Genomic DNA, 19,176 nt, shown 5'->3' with positions numbered 1-19,176 from the left:
GCAGCGAGGGATAGTCCAGGAGGAAAAAAACCACATTGAACAGCGGGCTTGCTATATTTAACAGTAACCTGTGTGCCTCAGAGCCTGGTGAGAAGGGAGCTGCCACCCTGATCCAGCCAAGCTCTGCACTTCAGGTGTGTGAACACTCCTGTTTGCTTCAGAGAGACTTTGCGTAAGCTGAAGCATTTTGTGAGATTGAAGTCTACTGAGTAGGAGTTCATAAGTAAAAAGAGAAAGATCTGCACAGGATTTCTCTTTTGGAGCCCTTGAACTTAAGGGAAGTTCAGCTTCAAAAAAGGGAGGCAGCCAGGGAGTGAACAGAGGCTGCTTTGATTAGGAAAGCTGCAAAGTTCTGATTGTCCCATGAGATGTGGGCCTCACACTGCATTTATTAATGGGAATGATCACTTCTTTGTTGTCTCCCTGTGTGCCTCTTCCTTCTCACAGCAGATCTGAGCATCTCTGTGTCCATTCTCCCACATTGCTTTGATGTGGGCCAAACCTCAGAATAAAATCTGGTTTGTCTCTGAAGGGGGGTTCAGTGACTGGGGACTGCCTTCACTGTGCGTTGCAGAAGAGCAATGCGTCAACTTCAGAAACTTCCAGGAAATCAGGGATTTGGATCTCTGTAGTCTTCATACTGTACAGCTTTGAATGTGGAGGGGTTTTGACTCCCTGAGAAGCAAGTGGCCCAGCCATCACCCTGGGTAGTGCAGGACTTCCCCTTGTCCCAGCAGCTCCAGAGCTGTCCTTTTGTGTAACCTCATGTCATTCTCTGGCTCATTTTTCTCCTTCCCAATCCCTTGCATATCACCACTATGAGATTTTTTTGGAAGGGACAGGCTTTGTATAATAAAATGCAATAATAAAATGTAATCATTATTACTGTAATTATTACATTTATAAATCATAGCAAACCTGGGCTTGGATTTCAGTATTAACCAGTAGACTCCGTCCTCAGCAGTCCATTTGTTTGACTGTGGAGTAGGTAGTACAACACGGAAAACTTTGCTCTTCTGGGCAACATGGCCTGGAGGAGCAGAGTCTTCCAGTGCCTGCAGGACAACGCCAGAGAGCCTGTTGAGCCACATGTTTAAGATGATTGCTCTAGGTATTATTGCTTTATAAATAGCAGCTAATAATAGTGGCATAACAGCAAGGTTCTCAGCTGATGCAAATTGGAAACTGTAATTCCGTAGAAGTTAATGGAGCTCAACTGATTTACACTAGTTGGCTGTCTGGCCCCTAGCAAATGATTCTAAATCTGATAAAATTAAATGAGATTCAAAGCTCTCTCACATAAGAGAATATTAAACCCTATCTCTGCTGTCAGACTTCTGCATGGCTGTCAGGCTTTGTAGCTGGAACTTCAAGATCCCGTTTTAAGTTCTTGATTTTATTACTTGATATTTTTTCACTTCTCTCTCTTTTGTTTAGTTGGTTAAATCTTATTTCCCAAAAAGGAGAATTAGAAAAATCACCCATTTTGATGTATCATTAGATGCCATTTGTTGGTATTCACGAGCTGTTGACAGAGATCTTAAAGCCATAGAGATTTGTGCCCTTTAATTTCAGTTCAAAATGCAAATGCAAAATGCATTGAAAACATCTGTTCAGCATCCATCCTGGAGAGGTCTGCAGCCACAGTGTTTTTTGCTTGTCCTCAGGAAATTACTGTAAATCTTATTTAATATGCCTGCCTCTAGTCTGTAAATTAAAAAAACGAGCAGGTTTTCCAATTTGGTGGAGTAAAACTGAGTGTTGAGTTAGTTCATGATAAGCTGTGGGTTGATTTGGGGCATGGATCAACAAGGTGACTGCTCCTAGGGAAGGGGACACAGTGGTCACAAGTGACAAGCTGGGAGATCTGGGAGAAGTTCACCCTTTGAAGACTCCTTGCTTGTCTCTCATCTCCTGGCAGAAATGTCCAAACCGTGGTTCCTTCTCTTGGTCCTGCTGCAGAGATCCAAACTGGCTTGAGCACTTTGAGGAGCAGGCTTTGGAACTCCTGACTGGTTTGAAGAACTGGGGCGAGGGGTGGCTAGGTGGGGGTGGGAGGTGATAGCACCTTTATGCAGAGCAGGAATGGATTTGGGTTTGCGGGGTGTGGAACAGAAACTTGATCTAGTGATTGCCCCTCGAGTCCCTGTGGAGCAGTACCTGTGTGTCTGAGTCAGAACAAAGGCACTGGGAATGAGGCTTCAGTGCAAAGCTTCCCTGAGGATTGGAACGGCTGGAAACAGCCACAGGCAGGATCTCTAAACAAGTCCCAGGACTGAGACTACTCAGAAGGGTGGAAAAACCTCTCATTTGTGTCCACACTGTTGTGAGCAGTTTTGGGCAGCTTTCACAGATGTTGATGGTGAGGTAAAGCACCGGGAATTTGTTTGAAAACAAGCGTAAAGCTCAAACCATAGATTTGTTTTCTTCAGTACATCACTGCATGCTGAGGTCTCTATTAAAGCAGAAGGTAAATGAAATCATCAGCATCGTCTTTGCTGAATTTGATTAAAAAAGGTAATATGTGTTTAAAAATTCATGGCACAGACCCATAGTTGCTCATGCAGACATGCAGGGTGTAATCAGACAGCCCATATTTGTTGTAGGAAACCAGCACTAAAAGTTGAATCCATCCTTAAGTAACTTGAGTTAGAACATCTTGGCGGAGCTTTTTTTATCTGTTAACTTTCTCCCTGAATTAACCTTTCCAGTCAGCATTGTACAAGCAACTTCCCACTGTATCATTTCTACTGGATCCATTCATAAAGCTGAAATCTCAGGGTAGACTTGAAAGAGTAATAGATAGAAAAATACAGTCACATACATTTTTCCTAATTCTGGTAGCGAGCTGAGAAAGTCTATATTCCTCGAAAATACAGAGCATTGGATTTCCCAAGGCATACAGACATCCCTGGTGTGTCTCTTGCTGTAAATCAGAGGTGGCATCTCTGTGCTGGCGTGGCTCCTTCAGCAGTGGAGGAACTCCACACTCTTGGGGCCAAACAGCTGCTGCTTGAACCATGTTTCTGTTAAAACCCTCCCAGTGTTGTAGTTTGTTGGTGAGCAAAGTTCGTAATTGCTGCCAGTGAATTTAGAGCAAACAGCAGTAAAATATGTGTACCTAAAAGAAAATTTCATCTGCAAGCCTAATGGAAAAGGAACCCTGCGTGGGTCTCTGGAAATTATATGTTACTGGATTTTGTAAGACTAAGCAGAAATGCAGCAGCCCTGCGTGCTCAGATCATTGAATTGCTGTGTGTGAATAAGGGTAACAGGATTTGGACAACACTGGGAGGGAGACAGGGAAATTAATTTTCTTGGTGTGCTGCCTGTAACTTTCAAACAATTCTGGGAGACTCCTGATAAGGGCCAGTGAGACTTGTTCTGGGAATGAAATGATGTTAACCAATCTGTGAGTAAACTCCGACTCGGCACTCCACTTGTCATTATTCAATCTGTCCTGACGAATAACACAGATAAAAGGATGCTCTTGCTCCCTTGATGCAGAGGACTGACACACACAGTGAATCATAATCAAGCCAGGGACTCGTTTTTTTCCCTTTTTTTATTATTTTTTTCAGATAAGAGAAGCAGTTACCAGCTTTTAAATGGCATCATAAATTACTTGTTCTCTTTTGGCAAAAATGCTTATTTGCATCTCATAGCGAAAGTCATCTGGGCTTTGGAGAAATTATTTAAGACTTGTTTTAGTGTGTGTTGTTATGTTTTGCTTATCCAAGCTCTGGGCCAACTGTAATTTACTTGATATTAATTAGTCCAGAGCTGTGAAATGGGCATATTGAGCCAAACTGCTTTTGTGCTGTGTTACCCAGGTTTAGAAAATGAAGCTACGAATGCCCAAACGTCTGTTTTTTCCTGTATTTCAGATCGATCCAAGTCCAAAGTTTTGCTTTGTTTGGTATCTTTTGCATATTGCTAAATATACTAAATATATTAAGTTAGCCACAGCCTCTACTTTCTGCATACATTTTTAGAAATGTTTTCTTAGAGCTGTGTATAATAAAGATACTACAAAGAATGCTTTTTAGGACTTCTAATGGAGCTCCAAAGGCACATTTCCTCTTATTTCAAGTGCAGTACAAGGGCTCCTGTACCACCTTCCTGAAGGAAAGAAGTAAGAGAAGTTGAAGCACAACCCCTAGAAATCGGAGCGAATGTTATTAATTGTGTTGCTGATCTGGTTTTCCTGGAGCAGCAATTAACTGTGCAGTCTCCATGAAGAGCTAACACTGGGCATCCTCATGTGCTGGTGGTGTTCCCAGGCTGGCTCCAGGCATCAGTTCCCCTTTCCCTTTCCTTTTGCCATTGCCTGAACCCTTATGCAGCCCTCAGCTCTTCTGAGCTGAGCCTAGAGAAATAAGATACTCCATTAAGCCACCCATTAAGGAAGGCACTGGCTTTTTTTTTTCCTGTGGTAGAGAAATTGTATATTAATTTGTCTAGACCAAAGACATAAATATTTGGTTTTCACGGAGTCACCATATTAACAAAAAGTATGCAGAGTTCACTTTTGTTTCATTAGTTGCAATAAGCTAAGGCAATTTCAGTTCATAAACACAGTTTTTGATTCTATTGGCACGGTTTTAAAATACATTTAAAATCCTGTTACATGAGATCTGTAAACAAAATATAGTTCTTTCATCTAATTTATGTTGTCAAGAGCAAAGTAATTTACATAAGAGGGTTGATAGACTGTCAGGAACAGCTATACTTTGAGAGAGAAAAGCCTATTAGATCTTAATCCATCTGATAAGCATATTACTTCCACCAAAGGCGAACTGCTTTCGTATTCTGTATAAATAATTCCATTTAGTGTAATTGATTATTTTACAGCAGGAACCAAGATAGATATTGTTGGAGGAGAATCAGCCTATTAGTCATGTTTTGGAGGTTGTTTTGGAGAAGTCGGGTGTCGATAAGCTCGAGGTCGGAGCGATTTGAGGTGCGGACCACCAGCCAAGTTGTTGTTGTGTAGCTTCTGTTCTCTCCCAAATATTGTCTGGGCTGTTGTGGTTTGGTACAAGAGAGCAGCAGGAAGAAGCCAGCTCCAGACTGATGCAGGGAGGAATCATCCTGCCTTGGTCTGGAGCTGTGCTTTACCTTCGGAAGGTGCCAGGCAATCCGTGCAGAAAAGCTGCAAAAGGCAACGTCAGTTTTCCTTCTGCAAAACTCTGATTTTTGGGGGCTGCCGATTCCAGAGCACGTCAGGAATTCTCAGTGCCTGCTCTGGGGGTACAGGGTGGATACCCCAGCAGTTCTGCTCACCTGTGGTGGGGAGGGATGGATGCTGCAGCTGTGTTGGGAGTTGTCTGGGGTGGATGTGAGTTGAAGTGGCCTCACTGCAGTACAGCAGAACTTACTTCATGTTATTTTTTTTGGTGTAATGAAAAGGTTGGTGTGGAACAACTTTTGCCTGTTTTGTCTTGCTCCTTTCTTCTTGTCCCTGTCTTTTGGGTTTTGAGGCTATTTTGGCGTTTTTTTTCTTACCTCTGTATAACTTTTTTTCCGGCTACATGATTACACATTTGCCTGTTTGTTCTGATTGTTGCATTCCTGCAGCAAATGGAATCCCACGCTTCGCAGTGAAATGTAGTTCTGCCAAAGAGCATGAAGCCCTGTTTATGTGAGAGGACTTCTAAGGGTTCAGTTTAAAAGAGCAGGCTGTGGCTAAGCATAGGCATAATCCATGTGTGGTGACATTTCAAGGTTATGGAAATGCAAAATTTGTTTCCACACTCAAAACCTGAAAAAAAATTAAACTTAAGTAATGGCAACAGTTCTTGTCTTCATGGTGGTGGGCTGTCACGGCAGGTTAGTGCACCTTTAGCAGAAAATAATTGGAAAAGGTGGTTTTCCTTCAGGGAATGCTAAACATGTTTTTAATTGTAGCATCAATATGCCATTGCCTTTCTAATTCAAGCTGTAATGCATGGGAAGTTTTGTTGTGCCAAAGGCCCCTCCATCATAATATATTTGCCCCTCAAAGCAGCCCTGGAATAAGGTGTAGGCTTGCCAAAGTTCTAAAAGCTCTTTACTAACTCTCTTTAAGCAGATGAAGAATTAGAATTTGATGCATAGTATTTCTTTAGAAAAGTAAGGGGATTTTTTATTTGCATAAACTCTGAAGGGCTTCCGGAGCAGAATGAAAGTAAATGTAGTCGTTCATTATGAACTAGGGAAAGGAAAAGAATATGATGTGGTTGAAAGGTTTGAAATAGGATTTTTTTTTTCTTTTCCATGGTGATGCTAGGTGTTGTGCTGTCCACAGGCTCAGCAGTGCTGGAGACTGAAGGTTATATTCCAAGTAGGTCCAGTTATTGGAAATACACTGAATGAGCTTCCCCTGCAACTGTGGCAGTGGCTCAGATCCTTCTAATGAGCAGAAGGTGGTTCTGGAGAAATAGTCCTGAGTGAAAATACTCATCTGAATGCTAACCAGGAGTTGGCTCTTGAGCAGCCCACGACCTCTTTGCAGAAGATCTTGTCAAACCATTATCTATGCCAGATGAAAAAAAAAAAAATTTAAAAAAAAAAAGGAAATTGTTCTTTTCTTTCTGGGAGCGAGTCTGTCTCATCTCCCCCTGTACACAGCACCCTGCACAACATGTTTTTGAATCCTGGCATACACTGAACTGTGACAAGCTGGACTTTGGTTATGGCTGTGCTTTATCCTCCACCAGAGCACAGCCAGATTTTGGGGCTGACTTCCCAGATCCCCTGGTTCATACTCAAAGCTGAACTGCAAAGTGAATCTCGTTGCTGAATTCACTCCTTCTGCTCTGCTGCTGTCTCTGAAGTGCATTTCTTCATTTATTTCTGTATTTTTTAAATTAAGAGAGTAAAACATCATGTATGAAAAAGATGGACGAGTTCAGATTTCCAGTTAGTGGAACAAATATGAGGATTGATGAATTTGTGCCAGAAAAATTTTTGAATGAAGGCACAATGTGAACTTCTTTTGAGAGTGTTTGGGCTTTCTTTATACAGCAACCAAAACATGAGAATTTACCTTACAAAGATTGCTAAGGAAGAAAGTAAAACTAATGTATATGCAGGGTGTTGTGTAAATGTTGTAGACCTGTCTAAGGCCAGTACTGGGTTTACTTGTTCCTTAGATCTTTCGATTTTTGAACTATGGCTTTCAAGGAGAAGTTTCCCTCATCTGCAGGCCAGCATCCAAACATAGCAGCTCCAAATAAAGACAAAGCTGTGAACAGATAGGCCCATTTTTGTCATGAAATCCTTACATCAAACCAAAGGAAACCCCTCATGGTGTCTGTTTGTAGTACCTGGCTCGTGGCATTCCACAGAATTACGGTGGCTTTTCCTGGACAGGCTTTTGTGCTCCATCCTGCAAGGACAAACATGATAAAGGGACTGTGATAATCAGTCATGGATTTATGAGAGCACATCGATGAATTTGATTGGGATGAATAGAGAATCAAAAATCAATTAGTGGCTGATTATTGTTTCTTCCACAAATTGATTTCAGATTTTGGCAGCCTTTAGGAAATGTTCTGCCAGGTGTGATGAGCTTAGCAATGTTAAAAAACAGGCAAGAATAAAGTCTTCATTTTATAGTGCCATCTTAAATACCTGAAAATACCTGAAGTGAAACATGAGAACAAATCACACCTTTTCCATCTTGTGCCCCCTCTCTTTATTTATTTTTTTTTTTTTTTTTAAATCTTAGACATCTTTTCTTTCTAATTGTTTGTTAAAATGCACAAAACGGGTTTGGATGTGGATCTTTCTCCTATTATACACCTGGTCGCTGTGTTTAAGTGCTGTCTCTCTCTTTGTGAATTACAAAAGGGTTCATTATCAGTCTCCAGAAACACGTGTCACTATTATTCAACCCATCAATGTGTTGAGGGATTGTTAGTTAGTCCCACAGATTGTCTGAGCTCTGGGACTGCTGTGGGAAGGACAAAAGGGAGAAGCTTGAATTGCAGCCCAGGAGGAAGAGGCAAGGCGAGGGTCGGGCGCGCTTGCGTGCTCAGTGTCTTCTGCAAACTTGGAGCCTTCCTGCAATTCAGGGTGAATTGAAAATATTCTGTGCAGGTGAAGGTGAGATCTTCTATACCCAGAGAAATGAATGCACTGGATTCTAAAGGGATTAATGACTCCAATGTGCTTTAAAAGAAAGAAAGTAAAAATATTTACTTTTGAAAGTATGGGAGCTGAGGAGTACTGTTAGTAGGGAAAGAGAGGTCACCAGTGGGAGCTGAGAACATGTAAATATTATCCAGCAGCTCTAGAAACGAGGGAAGTTAAACATGCCTTTGGGGATGGGTAATTGTTAAATACTCTCAACTGCTTTATGAAAACTATGAAAGGTTTTTCTTTCAGGAAGGAAGGAGGACAGACTTCTTTAAAAAGTTGCACAAAAGCAAGAACTGGAGTCTTGAGTGCAACACTATGTCTCTGTGTGGCTTAGGAGATCTTCTTTTGTATGACTTGTGTCAAAATCTGAGAAAAACCATATTCTGAATAAATATGTTTTGGCTGAACTGATTAAGGACTCAAAGTTTTGAACTGTAAAGTACAGTGAGAACGTAAGGAGAAACAGTGATTCAGTTTAGTAGTGTGTGAAAATTTCACAGTATGTGAAAGTCCAAAGCATTTTCTTTTGTTTACACATTTGGTGAGTTTGGAAATAAGACTGAGGGCAATTTAGGGCCCTCAGCAAGGCAACAGTGTCCATGTGTCCTCTGCCCCAGCCTGCCTACCCCAGGCTCTGCTTGCAGGTCACACATCCCTCCCCTGAGTTGCAGAGGTGGCACTCAGAGTGCCCTGGCAGATTCAGGATCACCTAGTCAAAATTTATACTTCCTTCTGAAACTTCAGCCAGGAGCAAAAGTAGATCCTCAATCTAAATATCTTTAAAATTTCGGTGTTGCAATCCTTTCGGTGGGTTTTGTGATGCCATGTGTGTTATCACTGCTGCTGGAGGTGCAAGTACTGAAGCAAAACATGGCTATTACTGTTGCTCATCCAGATCAGCTGAAAATACGGGAACGTTTCTGTGGTGAGCAGCATAAAAGCATGTGAATTCTAAAGTGAAATGGTTTTGGTTAGTTGTGAAAACAGAGGAGAAATGGGTGCATTTACAAAGAGCACATAACATCCCTCTTGTCAGAGGCAGGATGTGGCTGAATCAGTCTGTTCCCAGCCTCAGGGAACTGAGGTGAACTGTGACAGGTGAAGGTGATGCTTTCTTTAGGTGCCCCACTGCTGGTAAAGCCCACCTGAGACAGTCTGGATGTACCCCAACAAAGCCCTCAGATGAATTTGCAAGAATTTCCATGTGTGAGCAAAGCAGCTGAGTAGATCCTGTCCACCACAAATACAAGAGAACTCACGTTAGGTTAACCCTGTTTAACTGCAGAACACTCTTTAGAGTTACCCAAATGTTATCAGACACTCCAAATATGAGCAGGCAGGATAAAACACCTCAGTGAACCCTCACCAGTGCATTTGGCTGTGATGAGTTACCCATGTGCCCAGGTCTTTATTGCAGAGACATAAATATGGGTTTTTCTGGCTGCAAACACCCAGCACTCAGGCTTCCAGTCTGATTTTTCTCTCAAAAATTTTAGACTGAAACCTTTGAAAAGGGACAGGCAGAGCTATCAATTATTTAATAAAGATAATAGCCTTTTGGGAACAAGGATAATAATGAAAGTAATTACTAATGGGGTTTTGGCAGATTAAATGGACTCTCCAGATGATGTGAGACTTAGCTCTTCCCTGTGTCATTATGGGTAGTGAAATATTTGGGTGTGTTTTTCAGTGATATCTGTCAGCCTCTCCTTTTTACTTTCCATGTAGCCATTTACCTCAAGCAGTCCATGAATGAGAAAGGAAAAAAAAAAAATAGTATGTAATATAAAATTCTGGACTATATTCCTGCAGTGTTCTCAGGGTTTTGGTAGCACATTTAAGGCCCAACTCCTCTTACTTAATAAATTCTGGATGTAAAACTTCACTTTTACACATCATATTAAAAATAAATTTGGAACATTAACTTTAAGCGGAGCCCCTTTAACAAGCCCATTTTTCACCAACTTTCTTTGCTGTGGAAACATACACTACATAAGTGTGGAATGAAAGTTTTTGCCCTGTGGCAACGGGATATTACTTTTACTACTCTTAACTTCAGAAGTGAGGCTATAATGTGAGGGGAAAAAAAATGAATATCAATGTCACAGAACAGCCAAAATGATATTGAAGTGGTTTTTTAAGCACTACATTGCTGATACATGCCTTGATACAAGAAGCCAGCACCCGAGCCATGCAGGTGGGGCCGTGCCCTGGTGCTTTTAAACGTGGTCGCTTATCAGCTCTGAGCTGGTAGCATAAATTTTTGTGTTTGGTGGGGTGACACCACCAGAAATGGGGTGTGCTGGAGTGCCAGAGCAGGTCCAAGAGTTTACAGCACCCAGTAAATCCTGACCCAAGTTTTTGATGATGTTTCCCTTCATTATAAATTGCATTTCTTCTTGACTTATGCCCCATGGTATATTTTATTGATCTCTTCTCTTGACTTCCCAGACCGTAGAGTGATTTGTCTTCTCTTGCTTTCCTGACCACTCACAGAATGTGTCATTATCAGCTCCTTGTCTCCCCTTCTTTTTATTTTCATCTGGCTGTCCTTCCTTTTTTCTCCTACTGTTGTCTCATTCAATAACTCCCAGTGGCCTGACTTGCCAAAATCAACAGGTTAGAACAACCCTTTCGTAATATGTAGTGATGTAATTAAATTCTTCTGTTTCACAACTAACATGAAAAAGCTACTTTTTATACAGAATTGATTTTTCTCTTTCTGGTGACTGATGCTAGAGTCTGAGCTTTTCCCAGGTTTAACATTTACATGACCTTGTGAAGGTTCAGGTTCCTTGGAGGGCTCACAGCCCCTGGGGCTGCCCTTTGGGGCAGTGGTCACTGTTACTCTTGCCCAGCCTGTGCCACCTCAGTCAGGGAGTATTTAATAAATGAAGTTTGTACCCATTTTTAGTGATTATTTTAAAGAGATGAAGCATCCATATTTCCTTGAGAGATTTGCATAAAGTCTCAGTGAGGCTGCCATGTACTTTCATCAAGCTTTGGAAAAGGTTTCACTGCCCAACAAAATACATGTGGTGCATTGTACAGGAGTTCTGGGGTGTTCCCACCAGAAAATGCAGCCCATAACAAAAGCTGTGTGTCCTGTCAGCCTTACCCAGCCACCTCCGTGTCTGTCAGCTCACACATCTCGAAGATGCTCAGCCACATTCCCACTGAGATCTGCAGAAATGTATCAGATCACTTTGAATTAATGGAATAATGAATTCAATTAAAATATATTAATGTCACATTGGGCTTTTAGCCATGATTTTAAGAAACCACAGGGGAATCAAACTGCCAACATTTCTCAAAATATGTCTCAGATAAGTTGGAAGGTATAATGAAAAGTAATTAGAAGCACAAAAAAGAAAATGAAGTGGTGTTACCACTGCTGGGGTGGGCCATTGGCTTAAGGAATCAAGAATATTACACATCTGATGTGAAATTTCCTTTGCAAAGTTTCAGGTATCCAAAGAGAGAGTTCAGTTAGCGCATCCCACAGTAGGCATCTGGCTTGGGCAGGATGAATGGCTCTTTGGTAGCTGCTTTTATTTTCCATGGCTCTGGAGTTAATCTGAACACCTCACTGAAATGGTGCCACTCATGCTTTGGTGTCTCATATTTTGTGAAGGTGTAATGTGAGTCTGAAAGGACAAGAGCACAGGGAATAAAATGTACCTCCCAGACTGAGAGCAAAATGCCATTCAAGTGATTAGGGCTGTGAGTGTCTGATTCCTTATCCAGGCAGAGAGAAAAGCATGAGAAAGTATGAAAAAACCTGACCTGATGCTGGTTTCCAAGCTGAAATTTCACAGTTGTCATTAAAATGCCAGTTTTGTCTCTTTGCATTTACATTGATTTATGGTGCCAAGGGTTTTTTTTTTCAAATGGTCTTAAATTTTTCAGATTTCCAGCAAATTTTTGCAACTTTCAGTGCTATTTAAGTGTTTAGTCTCATCTCATTACAGACACATAGAAAAGCCAAACCTCAATCCAGGCTGCTTTGACATTTTGCAGTGGTTTTGCCGGTGACTTCATTTTCATCTCACAGATTCTGTGATTTCAAAGATGAAGAGATTCCGAGTTGTCAACTTGCATTCAGTGTACTCTTCTGAAAATCCCCAAGGTGCCTACAGCTGGCCATTCATACTTCTGGGAATGTCCTGGATCAGCTTCCTTGGATATTAATCCCAGGCTAAGTAGTTCACACCTGACACTGGATGAAATCTGGCAGCTGGTGGTGAACAGGTCCCTTCACCCTGAACCATCTGCACAGCAGTGAGAAATGAGTGATGGTATTGCCAGTTGTAATTCCAGAGCTCGGATGCAGCAAACTGAACACAGGTATATGAACATTATGACCCTGGAACTCTGTTATCTGCTAGGTGCATCCATATCGATAAGTGGTTATTATTCTGTTCTAGCTGGCTGACATTTATGGTTTCCAGGATTTAGACTGGGGTTTTCAGTTCACTTAAATCAGATGTCTGCAAATAAGCATCTGTTATGTTAAAGTTTCCCAAAGCCTTCCTTTCCAACCTGTTATTTTCTCTGAATCAAATGCTTAGCTCAGCAGAGCCTGAAAATGAAAATAAACTCCAAATGGTCTCCACAGGATATTTTGTGGGGAAAAAAATCTCTTTGAAAAGAAAAAGCCATGACTGGGATAAAATGCATGTTTCAATATTTATTATTCATCCAGAGCTTTCTAAAAAAATCGTTAATAGAAAAAAGTTATAGACTGCTAAAATTTGCTGCAGAAGTCTTGAATTTTCATTTAGGTTCTCCAGTAGCAGGAGGATAAATGATGTGAGGGAAGACCATGCTATCATGCTTTTCCATCCCCATATTTTTTGTAAGTTGGGTGGGGGTTGTTCTTGTCTGCTGCATGTGGGTGATATCTGGTGGTCTTGAAAAAAGATGCTCTAAACTTTCTGCCTCAGTTTTTTGTCATATCCATTCACTACTGGGACCTGGGGAGAAAAACAGTCTGAGGTGATGCTGAAAAAATCAAGGGAACCTTTAAAAAAATCCTCAGAGGCACTTTCTCACCCCATGCAGATGTTGGATTTCATATAATGCCAGACATAAAACAACATGGAAGTTTTTTAACGTTTTGAAGGGTTTCTAGAAGAGGATGAAGGAAGAGGTATTTTCATTGAAGCATGACATTTAGTGATGCAAGTTCTGATAGTGAAAGAACAGAGCAAAAAGTTAAAACAGCTGGAGAGTTTGTGATAAATATTGTTCTATAGTGGATTCACTGGCACAGGTTTTCCAACGCCTTATACCAGATTTGGAGAGGAGGTTGCAATAATTATCACCAAAGATTTCATCTATTCAGTAAAAAATTTATTTTAGACACATTTTTACCTCTACATTAGATGGAGTTGATGACTGATGAGTACAATCCTAGCAGGTTGAATTGTCAGTCACTGTTTCAGATGAGTTTTAAGACACAGTGTATTTAAGATTTATTAATTTCCTCTTGAAAATTAGTTGAATTTATTTTTTTATTTATTATTTTAGAGGTGGATGGGGATTGTCTGTATGAGAAACCAATCAGGAAAAACCAACGTGATACCATCGTGCCAATAATCAATACTAGTCACAGTATTAGCAGGGTCTGTCAAATTGTCTTCAAGGGCCTTGTCTAATTGTCTCTGCAAACTGAATTAGCAAGATGGTTTCACTAACATTTTTCCTTTTTTAGTGGCAGCTGCCTACCCAATTATATATATTCATTAGCTCTGGTATGATTTCATTAACTAATGTACAGCTGTGCTTATGTTCCTAGACAAGCAGTGATGCATCTGCTGGTGAGCGTCCTTACCAGCTCATTGGTCTGGATAAACTGGGTTTCACTTATATTTTCAATTTGTCATTACTGGTGAGCAGTACAAGCTGAAGGATAAAATGTAAGAAGGTAATTAAGCTTGTTACTTTAATTATTTTTGTTTCAACTGTCCCTCAGAACCACAAACCTGGCCAGCCAGGCAAATGAGCATTAATGAATGAAGCCACATAATTAAAACATCTGTCACTGTCCTAGTGGGTCGATTGAAGGCTTGGATTGGCTGTGGAAAACCAAATAAGCCAGAGTTAATGTTCTCCTAATCCTTTGCCTGTTGAGGTGACAGTGATGGGTGGCAAACATGCACCAATGAGCAGTAATGAAGTTGCTTCTAGATTTGATCAGCACAGGTTTTTCAGGCTAATTAGGTAGACAAAAATGTTAATTTAATCAAAGGAACGTGTATTCATTAAAGAAAGTGCATAAGATAACTGAAGTGGAGAATTAGCTCAGTCAAGAGGTAGGCTATAGCTCCTGACTAAATTGTTCAGAAGATAAAGAGAATGATGTATTTATGTACTAGTTTTTGGGTTATTTTATTTAAAGATGCAAACCCATGCCTTTGTGTCTCAGAGGATTTACACCAGGCATCCAAACTGTCTCCCTGTATTCCTGTATGTTGGTGGGGGGGGGAGAGGGGAGTTCAGGACTCAGAAAGGGAAAGCAGGGAGGGAATGAGATGTTCCTTCTGCATTCCAGATGGCACAAGCCACACTATCACATTATTGCTCAAATGAGCTCATTACCTTCTTCCTTCATGGGACTTTGTGTAGCAGTGGTGTAGCATGGTTGGGTTTGTCTCGTTTTCCTTGGTCTTCCTTGGGTCGTGACCAATGTGCAAGGCACGAATTGAGCAATTTTGTTCATACTCTAGATGCACTGGCTGTCCTTTTGGGGCACATCAGGGGGAAAAAAGAGCAAGAAATACAGATTTTCAACCATTAAGAAGTAAAATACAGTGCAGAGCAAATTACCATATCATATTGAATCTCATCTAAACCAAATAAAAAGGAAAGATGATTCTCTGAGATCACGTGGCTGTGGTAGCACAGAAAATAATTAAAATACTGTATTTGAGCTTTGTTACAATTTTAACCTTCTCCAACCCCACATTCTATTTAGATTTTGGATTTAGATAAGCAGTGTGAATGACAGTTTGTATTTGGAGAATGAGAACATTTGGGTGCATATTAAATATGGTCCTTAATCCCAAAACTGGCTGCCTTTAGCTCTCTCCATCCCACCACACAGGGAAGTTGATGCTGATTGATGCAGCATTTCCCAGAACATGATGGTGTCTGTAATTGTACAACGACACATGGTGACCCATGAGGAAAACATCTGGGAACAACAGATGTGGGAGCAGTCTCAGTGTTCCACACAGCCAGTTCTGAGGGATTGGACAGCACAAATATTATTTGAAACATAAATATTTTAAATAATTATATATAATTAACTGTGCAGTGCTTTAGATGAAAGAATAATTATCACCCATTGCTGTGGTGGGTTGTATTTGTTATATTTCTTTTAATGGCTGGAAGTCTTTTGTCTTATTCCTTCCAAGAGGATGGAGAGTGTTTAGTGGGTGCTATGGGTCAATTATTTATTTCTATATAGAATGTGTGCTTGGTTGTTTGGGAAGACCTCTGGAGAGAAGGAATATCAGAACGGGCTGGCATTCATGGATTACTTTGCTTTATATCATAATTTTCAGTGTAATGGTTAGTGGGACTATTTTAGTTCTTTTAATGTCTGTTGTGCTGTGAAGACAAGTTAACAATTACCTTTTTGATTGTTTGTTTGTTTGTTTAGTCCATGTTTTCTGGGATTGGTCTTCTAGGAGAGCAGATGGTAGAAAGGAGATTGAGGTAGAAATTAAGGTTTCTTGTTATAACTAACAGTTTTTATGGATTGCAATAGAGGTTTCATTTCTGTGGTTAACCAGCATAAACAGTTTTCATTAGCATCTAAATTTAACATAATTTTCAGGAACATGCAAGTTCTGGTAACTGAAGATGATGATTGATACTGATCTAACAATGAAGGAAGAAACAATTAAAATGCTGAAAGTTAAATTTGGGAAAGAGAGATGAAGATGAAGCTTTTTAATTTGGGGTAAATGAATCAACAGCATGCGTAACTTTGGAAATGTAAAAATTTTTTTTAAATGCTTATGAATAAATGGTGCAGCTGTACTGTGACGTGTTAACAGAGCCCATGTAATTGGGACACGTGGGCAAAGCAGTCCTGGAGAGATGTCTGGAGGAATCCAAAGTGGGTTCTTGGTTCATATAGTGAAATATATTGATGCTTTGAACTGACCATGGCATGTAGTTCTTTTCAGATTCATAAGAATCATTTTGAGAAAGAGAATATTAACTAATTGCTTGAGTTTTAGCTAAAGGCACCTGTAAAATTTTGTAGATGTGGCTGTAGCTCCTGATGCTTTGCAGGTTCATCTCCATGCCATGTGTTGCATGTGGGAGACGGGTCTGTGGCATTGGGACAATTCCCACTTCACCTGGGGGAAGTGAATGGGAATTTGTTCCCCTGGGAACTGCACCGAGAGGTCTTCTGCACTGTGGGGGAAAATGTGTACTGCATGGCTTTGGGGCTCTGGCAGAGGGAAGTGGGATTTCCTTTCTGGTTTAGGGGATCAGAGACACCGAACAGATTTTCAGGAGACAGGTGTCACTTAGCGCCAGCTCCCCAAGGTGCTGCCATGGAGCACAGAGGGTGCTTATTGGCTTTGTACAGCTGGAAATTTCCCCCTTTTATGCTGATATTAGAGATTGGCAAGAACTGACTGTGATGGGAGCCTTGTGTTACATTCACTGTGAGCTGCTGTTGCTTCTTGGCTGCTTTGATAGTGCAAGTTCTGAAGCTCAGCACAGCCCTGCTGCGGCCGCTCCTTGTCTTGGCTCTTCCTCTTGGCACGGGAGGTGCCGTAATTCATCACTGCACCAGCGAGGAGGAGAGAGGGAAGGAAGTGTGTTGGCAAAAGGGAGTCCTAAGATCAGTGACATTGGGAAGTAGAGGATGTAAGGGATTAAACATGGCCTTCATGACTGGTGCTCACCCCAGCTCTCTGGATCAGGACTTCTCCAGCCCCTGGAGCTCGGTGAAGCGTCTCTGTTTGCTCACTGCAGCAATGCCCTGCAAGGGAAGCAGAGTAGCAGGGTCTGGAGCCCATTCTGCAGCATCCAGGATCATCTCCTACCCGAGTGTCTTCACCACATTGCTGTAGCCCTGTCCCACTTCTCTGCACCTTCCCTGCAGTGTGGCCCAGGGGAGGGAAGAGCCGTGTTTTCCTTTGATTTCTGTCACTCCGGTGAGCAGAAGCAGATGGTTCATTTTTCCATGGCTTAATGGCTGTTATCAGAGCAACTGATCTTACGGTTCTGTGAGTCTGTGATTCAGAAACAAAGGAATCCACTGCTACTTTTATACATGTTTTGTTTAAAATATACTCCCAGAAAAGCGGCCTGTTTTAATGTTTCATTTATCCTTCACTTGTTTTTCTTTTGTCTCTTCTATTCCTCTTGCCCATCAGGGAGCCATTGGTCTGCTGAGAGTTCAGAGAAAACAGTGCCACCTCTGCCCATTTCCCACAAACCAAAATTCTATTTTTTATTCGTCGGGTTGACAAGGACTGTAACTGGGAAGGCTGCAAGCTGCTCTGGCAGCAGTTGGGTGGGCATCCACACACACACACACACACACATATCCAAAACCCAGTTTCCCTTGTTTAGAAGTTGAGAACTTTAACAAAGTTTTCAAAATTTGCAAAGCTTCTCTCTTGGCATGGGCTGAAGAATATTAGGAGGAAATGGGTGCTTATGATATCTTTGCTTTGTTGATGGTGTGATAAAATTCTCCTCTGGGGCAGAGAGCTTTTCATGGGGTAGATATTGGATGGGGAGCTGCTGGGATGGGATTCCTCCTCCCATCCCCAGCTCACAGCAGAAGCTTTAGAGGGCTCGTTGGATATGACGACTTCAAAAGTTCTCAATGATTCATTTTTCATCTGATAGAGGTGCCCAGGAAGGGCTCCATTACCTTAGGGAAGAAATGCTGAGTAGAAATATATTCCAATGGCCTTTACCAGTTCTAAAAACATTTATTGCTACAGCTTTGTCTTCAGTCTTAGCTCTGACTAATTCTTTTTTTCTTGCCTTTCATGTGGAGTGTATGTTAAATTAAAAGAAAATTTTACATTAGTTCTTTTTTTTTTTTATGAAGTTGAACCCTAAGGCCCTAAGTTCTGTCTTCTTTTCAAATGTTCTGAAAGTATCGATTACTTTGTTTCTGTTAAACACATTTCAGTGCTGGAGAGGGATGCCAGCATATTACTCACTCGCTGCTGTGCTTTATTATTAAAAAGGTTTAGTTTCTTGCTGTGATGACTGTCTGAGGCCTTTGTCAATTGTTCCTCGCTGTTGTTTTATCAAATTGCTGTTGTTTGTGAAAAGAAAGGCTTTGGCTATGCTGCCTTTCTGTTAGCAGGAGCTATAAATATCAAAACATGAAATGGTAAGGTACTGGTTTGAAATTTCTACTGAAAGGCTGTCAAAAAAAATCTTAAAAACATTTGAAAAGGAAGTGAAAAACCCCTAAAATTTACAAAACATCTCTCCTCATATCAGTATCATTCTGAGATAATCAGGTCAAATATAAGCCATTCTTTCTACCTTAATAAATGGGTTGTATAAAAAAAATGATGACACGAAACATCTTTGGCCAAGTGCAGTGATAATAATAATAACCAAGTGTGTTTTATTGCAAGGGAAGAAATGTTATCACTCCAATTACCCTATATAGGAGATTTGAAAAAGTCCTAATAGGAAACAATTTAAGTGTAGCTGTGAAGTTATTATTTCAAAACTAGATGTAATCAGTTACCAACAATACACGGTACAGCTTAATTAATGGCTGAAGTACATGAAATCTCCAGGGGGTCTGTCTGCACGGGTGTTTAGGGACATATTATAACTCAAGGTAATTGAATAGCAATTAACTAGAGTTAATGAACATGCATTCTTGGGAAGACACACCAACAGTTAATGGATCAGCCCAGAATGAACCACGATTAAACACATGCCCCTTTGTTTTGCAGAGCAAGCATCTACTGAATGTCCACACCAGGATACATAAGGCCATTAATTAATTTGAATTACTAGATATTCATCTCT

General features: G+C 40.9%; 1 protein-coding gene across 4 annotated transcripts in view; it reads left to right on the top strand.

Moving 5' to 3' along the window:
• SGCD (sarcoglycan delta) overlaps window positions 1-19,176 on the top strand; it is a 307,493-nt gene that overhangs the window by 204,058 nt on the left and 84,259 nt on the right. The gene's annotated exons all lie outside the window — the stretch shown is intronic.

Source organism: Corvus hawaiiensis, chromosome 15 (assembly GCF_020740725.1).
Source record: "Corvus hawaiiensis isolate bCorHaw1 chromosome 15, bCorHaw1.pri.cur, whole genome shotgun sequence".
Taxonomy (NCBI): Eukaryota; Metazoa; Chordata; class Aves; order Passeriformes; family Corvidae; genus Corvus; species Corvus hawaiiensis.
Note: the sequence above shows the minus strand (reverse complement) of the source record. Positions and strands in the feature narration are given on the sequence as shown.